General features: G+C 62.7%; 4 pseudogenes; all 4 read left to right on the top strand.

The window, feature by feature from the left end:
* Positions 1 to 2968: 2968 nt before the first annotated feature.
* Positions 2969 to 3087, top strand: LOC142867870 (uncharacterized; annotated as a pseudogene).
* Positions 3088 to 6931: 3844 nt separating this feature from the next.
* On the top strand, positions 6932 to 7050 carry LOC142867871 (uncharacterized; annotated as a pseudogene).
* A 3831-nt stretch (positions 7051 to 10881) lies between these two features.
* LOC142867888 (uncharacterized) lies at positions 10882 to 11000 on the top strand (annotated as a pseudogene).
* A 3832-nt stretch (positions 11001 to 14832) lies between these two features.
* On the top strand, positions 14833 to 14951 carry LOC142867872 (uncharacterized; annotated as a pseudogene).
* The last annotated feature ends 417 nt before the right edge of the window (positions 14952 to 15368 follow it).

A 15368-nucleotide genomic window follows, 5' to 3' on the forward strand; every position in this document is an offset into this window, starting at 1 on the left:
AGTCCAATATTAAGGTGACATGTGTTGCCCGTGCCCCCCTCCCCCCCCCGTGTTCTTATTCATTTACCTCTCATGTTGTTCCAGCATATTGTGGGGGCACCAATGTTAAGGTCGGGTGCGTTGCCCTCTCCCAGCCTCCCCCCTCGGGTCAGAGCTTCAAGTGCGCCCATCCCCCAGTCGGTGCGCACCCACCCCATTCCTAATGGATGTGTATGCCCATCCCCTCCCCCCACCCGCCCGACACCCACCCGATGAAGGTGATTCCTCTGTGTCCACTTAGGTATCCATCGGTTCGTACCCATTTGCTGGTGAGCGCGAGCACGTGGTGCTCGTGTGTCCATTCTTGGGATACTTGGCTTACTGGAACGGGTTCCAGCTCTGGCCAGGAGAACCACGAGAGGTGCCCCCTCACCGCTGCTCCTCATAGCCGAATAGCACTCCGTGGTGTCCACGCGCCACATTTTATTTACCCACTCGTGGGTCGATGGGCACTCGGGTGGCTTCCAGGTCTTTGCGATTGTGACTTGTGCCCTGACTCTAACCCTAACCCTTACCCAGCCCGTCTCCTCCACGGCCCCTGCCTGACTGACTCCTTCCCGCCCGGCCTGTCACCTGTCACCGTCCTCTGCCCCTGCCTGACACGCTCCTCCCCGCCCGGGCCGTCACCGTCCTCGGCCCCTGCCTGACGGGGCTCCTCCGTCGCCTGGGCCTTCCAAGGGCTTGGTGTGGACGCTGGTTCCAGGACGCCCTCCCAGGAACCCGGTAGCAGGGCGGCCGCAGCGTCTCTCGCGCAACCCAACCGTCCGCCGGCTGGCCGCCGTCGCTAAGTGGCCTGCGGGGGACTTGCTCCCGCTGTGCCGTGGGGGCCCAGCCTGGTGTCTTCTCTGAGGCCCCGCGGCTGCCGCTCCCCGCAAGGGGATAGCCGCGGAGGTGGGGACCGCCTCCTCATGGGGACGTACACCCAGCTCTCCACGTCGGATTCCGGGGCTCTCTGTCCTGCCAGAAGGCCCAGCTGGCCTGCGGGTCCTTAGAGTGGCAAAAACATCCGAAAACTGAGATTGAGGGTCCGGTGGGTGTCTGCACTTTTGTGCTGGGCACCCCAGGGAGGCCCGGGGGCTGGCTGGACAACGCGGTCTGCTGGGCTGTGGGGGGGGGTTTGGAGGAGCAACTGATGCCCTTTGCACTTTGGGTAGCAAGTGTCTGAGGTGTCTCTGGGCCCTGTGCCATGTGGGGGCGGGGGCGGGGGCGGGGTGGGAGGAGGAGGAGGAGGAGGAGGAGGTGGGAAGGGCCGTGGCCTGCAGTCGTGTTCCCCGTGTTCCCCGGGGTGGCACAGCATGTGGCTTCTTCCACAGGCTGCTTGGCCTGGGCTCCCTGCACCTGGGACTTTGGAGGACTGGCCCTGTGCTTGCCAACACTTCCTGCAGGGACCCAGAGCTGGGAGGTTGCATCTCTCAGCCCTGGGTCGGGCAGAGCCCCAGCGGGCCATGCCCACAACCTCTCTCAGCACGGGTCCCCCAGAAGGCTCCTTTGGGACCAGGATTCTCTTGCGGGTGACTCTTTAAGGTCTGGCCCCTGGATGGAGGGGCACCAGGAGTAGAGGAGCAGGAAGGGGAAGGGGGTGGCCATGCGAGAGGACACTTTCAGGCCAAGTCCCAGCTTCAGCCTGATCCTCCTGGGAACCCCGGGGTGGACATCACACCTCCTGGTTGCCCCGCTCTGAGACAAGGAGCCGGGCTTCGCATTCCCACAGCAGCCAGTCGTGGGCTGAGGACACCTGGGGCGTTGGGAACTCCCTGGCTTCTCCTTGGATTAACATCTGGAGCTGCTTGTGAATTGTGCCGCCACACACACCCGAGTGCAGGTGTCTTCCGCACAGACTGCGGGCCTCGCTCTTCTGAATGCCGCTAGCTCGCCACCCACCCACGGGAGAACCTGGTCAGGGTACTTTCTCTCAGGGGCAGACTCTCATCCGGGCGGGCTACCGGTGTCTCTGTTTGCTCGTTTCTTTCTTCCATTTCGGGAAAGGCTTCCTTACTGGGTGTGGAAATCTCCTATGCCTTTCCTCGCCTATTCTGTCAGCTTTCAAATTCCCTTCGGTTGCCACCCTCACAGATGGATTAGGAAACTCTTTGCGGTGCACTCATTAGTGAAATGACCTCAATGACGCTGGAATCCAATATCTAATCGCCGATTTTTAGCGAGTCCACACGCCAGGGTGGTTGGGGTCCAATGCAGCCCCGGCCAGGCCCAGGCCCCTTGGACTGGGCCACAGGAGGACACAGAGGAGGGTCCCGGCCCCCACGGTAGCGGTGCGGGCAGTTCTCCAAGGGCTTGGGTGTTTTCCAGAGGGAGGAGATGGAGGGGACTGATTTCTTCAGCGCCCCACAAACCACGCCACCCCACCCCACCCATGGGACACATCCGGAGAGAGAGAGAGAGAGAGACGCCCCATACACTCGCTCCGCTCCCCCGTGCGCTGTGCCCCAGACCTGGCCCGGGGGAATAGGCGGCTGCCGGGCCACAGGGTGGGGGGAGCAGCTGAAAGGGGTTGTGGGGGAGGGCGGCCCCTGGCTGGGGTCAAAGGGCGAGCGACCCGCCCGCCCGTGCGCAGTCAGCGGCCCCGGCGCGCTGGGGGTGGGGGGCGGGGAGGTGAAGGAGGCCAGGCGAGGAGAGGAGGAGGGGGGCTGGAAGGTCTCCACCTTGGCGGGTCCAGCCGTGGAGGCGCATCTTGTGTGAGTGTGAGTGAGTGAGTGAGTGTGAGTGTGAGTGTGTGTGTATAGAGAGACAGCCCCCAACCCCGGCCCGCCGCTCCCTGCCCGCCCCGCCTGTCACCCCCGTCCCTCGGAGCCCGCCGGACCCGGCCGGCGAACTCACAGGCCGGGCCCGGCGCGGGGCCTGGGGCGGGAGGAGGCGGCGGGGAAGCGCAGAGAGGCTCGGCTTCTTGAGCGGGGCAGGGGCGCCCTCCGCCGTCCACGGCCACACCACCCCGAACGCGCCCGATCCCGTCTGGTCTCGGAAGCTAAGCAGGGTCGGGCCTGGTTAGAACTTGGATGGGAGACCGCCCGGGAATACCGGGTGCCTTAGGCTTCTTCTTCTTTTTTTTTTTTTTTTTTTTTTGCCTCTGGTTCTGTCGCGTTTCTGGGAGTGCGGGGGGCGGCCCGGGGTGGGGGTGACCCCCACCCTCAGCGCCCGCCGCGGTGCCTGGCGCCCCAGACCGCACCGTGGGGCCTCCTCTTGTCCCGAGCCGCGAAACCGCCGCCAAGCGGCAGCATGCGTGGCTTCTGGACTGTCAGGTCTCAGACCAAAGGTCTGCTCTGTGGGAACCGACACGCTGGAGGAAACCTTGAGAGTCTGAGAGGGGAGGGAGTTCCAGAAGAAGGCCAGGATGTCATTTTGAGGGACTATGTGACCAGAACTCGTCCCGTTGCTTTTGGGGTTCTATGGGCTACACGTAGGAATCTTTGGTGGTGGCACCTGATGTTGGGGGATCCGGAGTCACACCCAGACCTGCTCCACAGGCCTCCTTTTACTTTTCTCTTCGGATTCATTTTTTTTTTTTTTTTTTGAGACAGAGTCTCGGTTTGTTGCCCAGGCTAGAGTGAGTGCCGTGGCGTCAGCCTAGCTCACAGCAACTTCAAACTCCTGGGCTCGAGTGATCCTTCTGCCTCAGCCTCCCGGGTAGCTGGGACTGCAGGCATGCGCCACCATGCCCCGCTAATTTTTTATATATATATCAGTTGGCCAATTAATTTCTTTCTATTTATAGTAGAGACGGGGTCTCGCTCTTGCTCAGGCTGGTTTTGAACGCCTGACCTTGAGCAATCCGCCCGCCTAGGCCTCCCAAGAGCTAGGATTACAGGCGTGAGCCACAGCGCCCGGCCGGATTCATTATTTTTAAAAAGTGTCTCTTATCTCTATTATTGCATTTTCTTTTCTCTCTCTTTTCAAGCAGATGATGGGAGTCCAATATTAAGGTGACATGTGTTGCCCGTGCCCCCCTCCCCCCCCCCCGTGTTCTTATTCATTTACCTCTCATGTTGTTCCAGCATATTGTGGGGGCACCAATGTTAAGGTCGGGTGCGTTGCCCTCTCCCAGCCTCCCCCCTCGGGTCAGAGCTTCAAGTGCGCCCATCCCCCAGTCGGTGCGCACCCACCCCATTCCTAATGGATGTGTATGCCCATCCCCTCCCCCCACCCGCCCGACACCCACCCGATGAAGGTGATTCCTCTGTGTCCACTTAGGTATCCATCGGTTCGTACCCATTTGCTGGTGAGCGCGAGCACGTGGTGCTCGTGTGTCCATTCTTGGGATACTTGGCTTACTGGAACGGGTTCCAGCTCTGGCCAGGAGAACCACGAGAGGTGCCCCCTCACCGCTGCTCCTCATAGCCGAATAGCACTCCGTGGTGTCCACGCGCCACATTTTATTTACCCACTCGTGGGTCGATGGGCACTCGGGTGGCTTCCAGGTCTTTGCGATTGTGACTTGTGCCCTGACTCTAACCCTAACCCTTACCCAGCCCGTCTCCTCCACGGCCCCTGCCTGACTGACTCCTTCCCGCCCGGCCTGTCACCTGTCACCGTCCTCTGCCCCTGCCTGACACGCTCCTCCCCGCCCGGGCCGTCACCGTCCTCGGCCCCTGCCTGACGGGGCTCCTCCGTCGCCTGGGCCTTCCAAGGGCTTGGTGTGGACGCTGGTTCCAGGACGCCCTCCCAGGAACCCGGTAGCAGGGCGGCCGCAGCGTCTCTCGCGCAACCCAACCGTCCGCCGGCTGGCCGCCGTCGCTAAGTGGCCTGCGGGGGACTTGCTCCCGCTGTGCCGTGGGGGCCCAGCCTGGTGTCTTCTCTGAGGCCCCGCGGCTGCCGCTCCCCGCAAGGGGATAGCCGCGGAGGTGGGGACCGCCTCCTCATGGGGACGTACACCCAGCTCTCCACGTCGGATTCCGGGGCTCTCTGTCCTGCCAGAAGGCCCAGCTGGCCTGCGGGTCCTTAGAGTGGCAAAAACATCCGAAAACTGAGATTGAGGGTCCGGTGGGTGTCTGCACTTTTGTGCTGGGCACCCCAGGGAGGCCCGGGGGCTGGCTGGACAACGCGGTCTGCTGGGCTGTGGGGGGGGGTTTGGAGGAGCAACTGATGCCCTTTGCACTTTGGGTAGCAAGTGTCTGAGGTGTCTCTGGGCCCTGTGCCATGTGGGGGCGGGGGCGGGGGCGGGGTGGGAGGAGGAGGAGGAGGAGGAGGAGGTGGGAAGGGCCGTGGCCTGCAGTCGTGTTCCCCGTGTTCCCCGGGGTGGCACAGCATGTGGCTTCTTCCACAGGCTGCTTGGCCTGGGCTCCCTGCACCTGGGACTTTGGAGGACTGGCCCTGTGCTTGCCAACACTTCCTGCAGGGACCCAGAGCTGGGAGGTTGCATCTCTCAGCCCTGGGTCGGGCAGAGCCCCAGCGGGCCATGCCCACAACCTCTCTCAGCACGGGTCCCCCAGAAGGCTCCTTTGGGACCAGGATTCTCTTGCGGGTGACTCTTTAAGGTCTGGCCCCTGGATGGAGGGGCACCAGGAGTAGAGGAGCAGGAAGGGGAAGGGGGTGGCCATGCGAGAGGACACTTTCAGGCCAAGTCCCAGCTTCAGCCTGATCCTCCTGGGAACCCCGGGGTGGACATCACACCTCCTGGTTGCCCCGCTCTGAGACAAGGAGCCGGGCTTCGCATTCCCACAGCAGCCAGTCGTGGGCTGAGGACACCTGGGGCGTTGGGAACTCCCTGGCTTCTCCTTGGATTAACATCTGGAGCTGCTTGTGAATTGTGCCGCCACACACACCCGAGTGCAGGTGTCTTCCGCACAGACTGCGGGCCTCGCTCTTCTGAATGCCGCTAGCTCGCCACCCACCCACGGGAGAACCTGGTCAGGGTACTTTCTCTCAGGGGCAGACTCTCATCCGGGCGGGCTACCGGTGTCTCTGTTTGCTCGTTTCTTTCTTCCATTTCGGGAAAGGCTTCCTTACTGGGTGTGGAAATCTCCTATGCCTTTCCTCGCCTATTCTGTCAGCTTTCAAATTCCCTTCGGTTGCCACCCTCACAGATGGATTAGGAAACTCTTTGCGGTGCACTCATTAGTGAAATGACCTCAATGACGCTGGAATCCAATATCTAATCGCCGATTTTTAGCGAGTCCACACGCCAGGGTGGTTGGGGTCCAATGCAGCCCCGGCCAGGCCCAGGCCCCTTGGACTGGGCCACAGGAGGACACAGAGGAGGGTCCCGGCCCCCACGGTAGCGGTGCGGGCAGTTCTCCAAGGGCTTGGGTGTTTTCCAGAGGGAGGAGATGGAGGGGACTGATTTCTTCAGCGCCCCACAAACCACGCCACCCCACCCCACCCATGGGACACATCCGGAGAGAGAGAGAGAGAGAGACGCCCCATACACTCGCTCCGCTCCCCCGTGCGCTGTGCCCCAGACCTGGCCCGGGGGAATAGGCGGCTGCCGGGCCACAGGGTGGGGGGAGCAGCTGAAAGGGGTTGTGGGGGAGGGCGGCCCCTGGCTGGGGTCAAAGGGCGAGCGACCCGCCCGCCCGTGCGCAGTCAGCGGCCCCGGCGCGCTGGGGGTGGGGGGCGGGGAGGTGAAGGAGGCCAGGCGAGGAGAGGAGGAGGGGGGCTGGAAGGTCTCCACCTTGGCGGGTCCAGCCGTGGAGGCGCATCTTGTGTGAGTGTGAGTGAGTGAGTGAGTGTGAGTGTGAGTGTGTGTGTATAGAGAGACAGCCCCCAACCCCGGCCCGCCGCTCCCTGCCCGCCCCGCCTGTCACCCCCGTCCCTCGGAGCCCGCCGGACCCGGCCGGCGAACTCAACAGGCCGGGCCCGGCGCGGGGCCTGGGGCGGGAGGAGGCGGCGGGGAAGCGCAGAGAGGCTCGGCTTCTTGAGCGGGGCAGGGGCGCCCTCCGCCGTCCACGGCCACACCACCCCGAACGCGCCCGATCCCGTCTGGTCTCGGAAGCTAAGCAGGGTCGGGCCTGGTTAGAACTTGGATGGGAGACCGCCCGGGAATACCGGGTGCCTTAGGCTTCTTCTTCTTTTTTTTTTTTTTTTTTTGCCTCTGGTTCTGTCGCGTTTCTGGGAGTGCGGGGGGCGGCCCGGGGTGGGGGTGACCCCCACCCTCAGCGCCCGCCGCGGTGCCTGGCGCCCCAGACCGCACCGTGGGGCCTCCTCTTGTCCCGAGCCGCGAAACCGCCGCCAAGCGGCAGCATGCGTGGCTTCTGGACTGTCAGGTCTCAGACCAAAGGTCTGTTCTGTGGGAACCGACACGCTGGAGGAAACCTTGAGAGTCTGAGAGGGGAGGGAGTTCCAGAAGAAGGCCAGGATGTCATTTTGAGGGACTATGTGACCAGAACTCGTCCCGTTGCTTTTGGGGTTCTATGGGCTACACGTAGGAATCTTTGGTGGTGGCACCTGATGTTGGGGGATCCGGAGTCACACCCAGACCTGCTCCACAGGCCTCCTTTTACTTTTCTCTTCGGATTCATTTTTTTTTTTTTTTTTTTGAGACAGAGTCTCGGTTTGTTGCCCAGGCTAGAGTGAGTGCCGTGGCGTCAGCCTAGCTCACAGCAACTTCAAACTCCTGGGCTCGAGTGATCCTTCTGCCTCAGCCTCCCGGGTAGCTGGGACTGCAGGCATGCGCCACCATGCCCCGCTAATTTTTTATATATATATTAGTTGGCCAATTAATTTCTTTCTATTTATAGTAGAGACGGGGTCTCGCTCTTGCTCAGGCTGGTTTTGAACGCCTGACCTTGAGCAATCCGCCCGCCTAGGCCTCCCAAGAGCTAGGATTACAGGCGTGAGCCACAGCGCCCGGCCGGATTCATTATTTTTAAAAAGTGTCTCTTATCTCTATTATTGCATTTTCTTTTCTCTCTCTTTTCAAGCAGATGATGGGAGTCCAATATTAAGGTGACATGTGTTGCCCGTGCCCCCCTCCCCCCCCCCGTGTTCTTATTCATTTACCTCTCATGTTGTTCCAGCATATTGTGGGGGCACCAATGTTAAGGTCGGGTGCGTTGCCCTCTCCCAGCCTCCCCCCTCGGGTCAGAGCTTCAAGTGCGCCCATCCCCCAGTCGGTGCGCACCCACCCCATTCCTAATGGATGTGTATGCCCATCCCCTCCCCCCACCCGCCCGACACCCACCCGATGAAGGTGATTCCTCTGTGTCCACTTAGGTATCCATCGGTTCGTACCCATTTGCTGGTGAGCGCGAGCACGTGGTGCTCGTGTGTCCATTCTTGGGATACTTGGCTTACTGGAACGGGTTCCAGCTCTGGCCAGGAGAACCACGAGAGGTGCCCCCTCACCGCTGTTCCTCATAGCCGAATAGCACTCCGTGGTGTCCACGCGCCACATTTTATTTACCCACTCGTGGGTCGATGGGCACTCGGGTGGCTTCCAGGTCTTTGCGATTGTGACTTGTGCCCTGACTCTAACCCTAACCCTTACCCAGCCCGTCTCCTCCACGGCCCCTGCCTGACTGACTCCTTCCCGCCCGGCCTGTCACCTGTCACCGTCCTCTGCCCCTGCCTGACACGCTCCTCCCCGCCCGGGCCGTCACCGTCCTCGGCCCCTGCCTGACGGGGCTCCTCCGTCGCCTGGGCCTTCCAAGGGCTTGGTGTGGACGCTGGTTCCAGGACGCCCTCCCAGGAACCCGGTAGCAGGGCGGCCGCAGCGTCTCTCGCGCAACCCAACCGTCCGCCGGCTGGCCGCCGTCGCTAAGTGGCCTGCGGGGGACTTGCTCCCGCTGTGCCGTGGGGGCCCAGCCTGGTGTCTTCTCTGAGGCCCCGCGGCTGCCGCTCCCCGCAAGGGGATAGCCGCGGAGGTGGGGACCGCCTCCTCATGGGGACGTACACCCAGCTCTCCACGTCGGATTCCGGGGCTCTCTGTCCTGCCAGAAGGCCCAGCTGGCCTGCGGGTCCTTAGAGTGGCAAAAACATCCGAAAACTGAGATTGAGGGTCCGGTGGGTGTCTGCACTTTTGTGCTGGGCACCCCAGGGAGGCCCGGGGGCTGGCTGGACAACGCGGTCTGCTGGGCTGTGGGGGGGGGTTTGGAGGAGCAACTGATGCCCTTTGCACTTTGGGTAGCAAGTGTCTGAGGTGTCTCTGGGCCCTGTGCCATGTGGGGGCGGGGGCGGGGGCGGGGTGGGAGGAGGAGGAGGAGGAGGAGGAGGAGGTGGGAAGGGCCATGGCCTGCAGTCGTGTTCCCCGGGGTGGCACAGCATGTGGCTTCTTCCACAGGCTGCTTGGCCTGGGCTCCCTGCACCTGGGACTTTGGAGGACTGGCCCTGTGCTTGCCAACACTTCCTGCAGGGACCCAGAGCTGGGAGGTTGCATCTCTCAGCCCTGGGTCGGGCAGAGCCCCAGCGGGCCATGCCCACAACCTCTCTCAGCACGGGTCCCCCAGAAGGCTCCTTTGGGACCAGGATTCTCTTGCGGGTGACTCTTTAAGGTCTGGCCCCTGGATGGAGGGGCACCAGGAGTAGAGGAGCAGGAAGGGGAAGGGGGTGGCCATGCGAGAGGACACTTTCAGGCCAAGTCCCAGCTTCAGCCTGATCCTCCTGGGAACCCCGGGGTGGACATCACACCTCCTGGTTGCCCCGCTCTGAGACAAGGAGCCGGGCTTCGCATTCCCACAGCAGCCAGTCGTGGGCTGAGGACACCTGGGGCGTTGGGAACTCCCTGGCTTCTCCTTGGATTAACATCTGGAGCTGCTTGTGAATTGTGCCGCCACACACACCCGAGTGCAGGTGTCTTCCGCACAGACTGCGGGCCTCGCTCTTCTGAATGCCGCTAGCTCGCCACCCACCCACGGGAGAACCTGGTCAGGGTACTTTCTCTCAGGGGCAGACTCTCATCCGGGCGGGCTACCGGTGTCTCTGTTTGCTCGTTTCTTTCTTCCATTTCGGGAAAGGCTTCCTTACTGGGTGTGGAAATCTCCTATGCCTTTCCTCGCCTATTCTGTCAGCTTTCAAATTCCCTTCGGTTGCCACCCTCACAGATGGATTAGGAAACTCTTTGCGGTGCACTCATTAGTGAAATGACCTCAATGACGCTGGAATCCAATATCTAATCGCCGATTTTTAGCGAGTCCACACGCCAGGGTGGTTGGGGTCCAATGCAGCCCCGGCCAGGCCCAGGCCCCTTGGACTGGGCCACAGGAGGACACAGAGGAGGGTCCCGGCCCCCACGGTAGCGGTGCGGGCAGTTCTCCAAGGGCTTGGGTGTTTTCCAGAGGGAGGAGATGGAGGGGACTGATTTCTTCAGCGCCCCACAAACCACGCCACCCCACCCCACCCATGGGACACATCCGGAGAGAGAGAGAGAGAGAGACGCCCCATACACTCGCTCCGCTCCCCCGTGCGCTGTGCCCCAGACCTGGCCCGGGGGAATAGGCGGCTGCCGGGCCACAGGGTGGGGGGAGCAGCTGAAAGGGGTTGTGGGGGAGGGCGGCCCCTGGCTGGGGTCAAAGGGCGAGCGACCCGCCCGCCCGTGCGCAGTCAGCGGCCCCGGCGCGCTGGGGGTGGGGGGCGGGGAGGTGAAGGAGGCCAGGCGAGGAGAGGAGGAGGGGGGCTGGAAGGTCTCCACCTTGGCGGGTCCAGCCGTGGAGGCGCATCTTGTGTGAGTGTGAGTGAGTGAGTGTGAGTGTGAGTGTGTGTGTATAGAGAGACAGCCCCCAACCCCGGCCCGCCGCTCCCTGCCCGCCCCGCCTGTCACCCCCGTCCCTCGGAGCCCGCCGGACCCGGCCGGCGAACTCAACAGGCCGGGCCCGGCGCGGGGCCTGGGGCGGGAGGAGGCGGCGGGGAAGCGCAGAGAGGCTCGGCTTCTTGAGCGGGGCAGGGGCGCCCTCCGCCGTCTAGGGCCACACCACCCCGAACGCGCCCGATCCCGTCTGGTCTCGGAAGCTAAGCAGGGTCGGGCCTGGTTAGAACTTGGATGGGAGACCGCCCGGGAATACCGGGTGCCTTAGGCTTCTTCTTCTTTTTTTTTTTTTTTTTTTGCCTCTGGTTCTGTCGCGTTTCTGGGAGTGCGGGGGGCGGCCCGGGGTGGGGGTGACCCCCACCCTCAGCGCCCGCCGCGGTGCCTGGCGCCCCAGACCGCACCGTGGGGCCTCCTCTTGTCCCGAGCCGCGAAACCGCCGCCAAGCGGCAGCATGCGTGGCTTCTGGACTGTCAGGTCTCAGACCAAAGGTCTGCTCTGTGGGAACCGACACGCTGGAGGAAACCTTGAGAGTCTGAGAGGGGAGGGAGTTCCAGAAGAAGGCCAGGATGTCATTTTGAGGGACTATGTGACCAGAACTCGTCCCGTTGCTTTTGGGGTTCTATGGGCTACACGTAGGAATCTTTGGTGGTGGCACCTGATGTTGGGGGATCCGGAGTCACACCCAGACCTGCTCCACAGGCCTCCTTTTACTTTTCTCTTCGGATTCATTTTTTTTTTTTTTTTTTGAGACAGAGTCTCGGTTTGTTGCCCAGGCTAGAGTGAGTGCCGTGGCGTCAGCCTAGCTCACAGCAACTTCAAACTCCTGGGCTCGAGTGATCCTTCTGCCTCAGCCTCCCGGGTAGCTGGGACTGCAGGCATGCGCCACCATGCCCCGCTAATTTTTTATATATATATTAGTTGGCCAATTAATTTCTTTCTATTTATAGTAGAGACGGGGTCTCGCTCTTGCTCAGGCTGGTTTTGAACGCCTGACCTTGAGCAATCCGCCCGCCTAGGCCTCCCAAGAGCTAGGATTACAGGCGTGAGCCACAGCGCCCGGCCGGATTCATTATTTTTAAAAAGTGTCTCTTATCTCTATTATTGCATTTTCTTTTCTCTCTCTTTTCAAGCAGATGATGGGAGTCCAATATTAAGGTGACATGTGTTGCCCGTGCCCCCCTCCCACCCCCGTGTTCTTATTCATTTACCTCTCATGTTGTTCCAGCATACTGTGGGGGCACCAATGTTAAGGTCGGGTGCGTTGCCCTCTCCCAGCCTCCCCCCTCGGGTCAGAGCTTCAAGTGCGCCCATCCCCCAGTCGGTGCGCACCCACCCCATTCCTAATGGATGTGTATGCCCATCCCCTCCCCCCACCCGCCCGACACCCACCCGATGAAGGTGATTCCTCTGTGTCCACTTAGGTATCCATCGGTTCGTACCCATTTGCTGGTGAGCGCGAGCACGTGGTGCTCGTGTGTCCATTCTTGGGATACTTGGCTTACTGGAACGGGTTCCAGCTCTGGCCAGGAGAACCACGAGAGGTGCCCCCTCACCGCTGTTCCTCATAGCCGAATAGCACTCCGTGGTGTCCACGCGCCACATTTTATTTACCCACTCGTGGGTCGATGGGCACTCGGGTGGCTTCCAGGTCTTTGCGATTGTGACTTGTGCCCTGACTCTAACCCTAACCCTTACCCAGCCCGTCTCCTCCACGGCCCCTGCCTGACTGACTCCTTCCCGCCCGGCCTGTCACCTGTCACCGTCCTCTGCCCCTGCCTGACACGCTCCTCCCCGCCCGGGCCGTCACCGTCCTCGGCCCCTGCCTGACGGGGCTCCTCCGTCGCCTGGGCCTTCCAAGGGCTTGGTGTGGACGCTGGTTCCAGGACGCCCTCCCAGGAACCCGGTAGCAGGGCGGCCGCAGCGTCTCTCGCGCAACCCAACCGTCCGCCGGCTGGCCGCCGTCGCTAAGTGGCCTGCGGGGGACTTGCTCCCGCTGTGCCGTGGGGGCCCAGCCTGGTGTCTTCTCTGAGGCCCCGCGGCTGCCGCTCCCCGCAAGGGGATAGCCGCGGAGGTGGGGACCGCCTCCTCATGGGGACGTACACCCAGCTCTCCACGTCGGATTCCGGGGCTCTCTGTCCTGCCAGAAGGCCCAGCTGGCCTGCGGGTCCTTAGAGTGGCAAAAACATCCGAAAACTGAGATTGAGGGTCCGGTGGGTGTCTGCACTTTTGTGCTGGGCACCCCAGGGAGGCCCGGGGGCTGGCTGGACAACGCGGTCTGCTGGGCTGTGGGGGGGGGTTTGGAGGAGCAACTGATGCCCTTTGCACTTTGGGTAGCAAGTGTCTGAGGTGTCTCTGGGCCCTGTGCCATGTGGGGGCGGGGGCGGGGGCGGGGTGGGAGGAGGAGGAGGAGGAGGAGGAGGAGGTGGGAAGGGCCATGGCCTGCAGTCGTGTTCCCCGGGGTGGCACAGCATGTGGCTTCTTCCACAGGCTGCTTGGCCTGGGCTCCCTGCACCTGGGACTTTGGAGGACTGGCCCTGTGCTTGCCAACACTTCCTGCAGGGACCCAGAGCTGGGAGGTTGCATCTCTCAGCCCTGGGTCGGGCAGAGCCCCAGCGGGCCATGCCCACAACCTCTCTCAGCACGGGTCCCCCAGAAGGCTCCTTTGGGACCAGGATTCTCTTGCGGGTGACTCTTTAAGGTCTGGCCCCTGGATGGAGGGGCACCAGGAGTAGAGGAGCAGGAAGGGGAAGGGGGTGGCCATGCGAGAGGACACTTTCAGGCCAAGTCCCAGCTTCAGCCTGATCCTCCTGGGAACCCCGGGGTGGACATCACACCTCCTGGTTGCCCCGCTCTGAGACAAGGAGCCGGGCTTCGCATTCCCACAGCAGCCAGTCGTGGGCTGAGGACACCTGGGGCGTTGGGAACTCCCTGGCTTCTCCTTGGATTAACATCTGGAGCTGCTTGTGAATTGTGCCGCCACACACACCCGAGTGCAGGTGTCTTCCGCACAGACTGCGGGCCTCGCTCTTCTGAATGCCGCTAGCTCGCCACCCACCCACGGGAGAACCTGGTCAGGGTACTTTCTCTCAGGGGCAGACTCTCATCCGGGCGGGCTACCGGTGTCTCTGTTTGCTCGTTTCTTTCTTCCATTTCGGGAAAGGCTTCCTTACTGGGTGTGGAAATCTCCTATGCCTTTCCTCGCCTATTCTGTCAGCTTTCAAATTCCCTTCGGTTGCCACCCTCACAGATGGATTAGGAAACTCTTTGCGGTGCACTCATTAGTGAAATGACCTCAATGACGCTGGAATCCAATATCTAATCGCCGATTTTTAGCGAGTCCACACGCCAGGGTGGTTGGGGTCCAATGCAGCCCCGGCCAGGCCCAGGCCCCTTGGACTGGGCCACAGGAGGACACAGAGGAGGGTCCCGGCCCCCACGGTAGCGGTGCGGGCAGTTCTCCAAGGGCTTGGGTGTTTTCCAGAGGGAGGAGATGGAGGGGACTGATTTCTTCAGCGCCCCACAAACCACGCCACCCCACCCCACCCATGGGACACATCCGGAGAGAGAGAGAGAGAGAGAGGCCCCATACACTCGCTCCGCTCCCCCGTGCGCTGTGCCCCAGACCTGGCCCGGGGGAATAGGCGGCTGCCGGGCCACAGGGTGGGGGGAGCAGCTGAAAGGGGTTGTGGGGGAGGGCGGCCCCTGGCTGGGGTCAAAGGGCGAGCGACCCGCCCGCCCGTGCGCAGTCAGCGGCCCCGGCGCGCTGGGGGTGGGGGGCGGGGAGGTGAAGGAGGCCAGGCGAGGAGAGGAGGAGGGGGGCTGGAAGGTCTCCACCTTGGCGGGTCCAGCCGTGGAGGCGCATCTTGTGTGAGTGTGAGTGAGTGAGTGAGTGTGAGTGTGAGTGTGTGTGTATAGAGAGACAGCCCCCAACCCCGGCCCGCCGCTCCCTGCCCGCCCCGCCTGTCACCCCCGTCCCTCGGAGCCCGCCGGACCCGGCCGGCGAACTCACAGGCCGGGCCCGGCGCGGGGCCTGGGGCGGGAGGAGGCGGCGGGGAAGCGCAGAGAGGCTCGGCTTCTTGAGCGGGGCAGGGGCGCCCTCCGCCGTCCACGGCCACACCACCCCGAACGCGCCCGATCCCGTCTGGTCTCGGAAGCTAAGCAGGGTCGGGCCTGGTTAGAACTTGGATGGGAGACCGCCCGGGAATACCGGGTGCCTTAGGCTTCTTCTTCTTTTTTTTTTTTTTTTTTTTTGCCTCTGGTTCTGTCGCGTTTCTGGGAGTGCGGGGGGCGGCCCGGGGTGGGGGTGACCCCCACCCTCAGCGCCCGCCGCGGTGCCTGGCGCCCCAGACCGCACCGTGGGGCCTCCTCTTGTCCCGAGCCGCGAAACCGCCGCCAAGCGGCAGCATGCGTGGCTTCTGGACTGTCAGGTCTCAGACCAAAGGTCTGCTCTGTGGGAACCGACACGCTGGAGGAAACCTTGAGAGTCTGAGAGGGGAGGGAGTTCCAGAAGAAGGCCAGGATGTCATTTTGAGGGAGTATGTGACCAGAACTCGTCCCGTTGCTTTTGGGGTTCTATGGGCTACACGTAGGAATCTTTGGTGGTGGCACCTGATGTTGGGGGATCCGGAGTCACACCCAG

Source organism: Microcebus murinus, unplaced genomic scaffold, assembly GCF_040939455.1.
Source record: "Microcebus murinus isolate Inina unplaced genomic scaffold, M.murinus_Inina_mat1.0 scaf022_hap2_Mmur4.0, whole genome shotgun sequence".
NCBI classification, from domain to species: Eukaryota; Metazoa; Chordata; class Mammalia; order Primates; family Cheirogaleidae; genus Microcebus; species Microcebus murinus.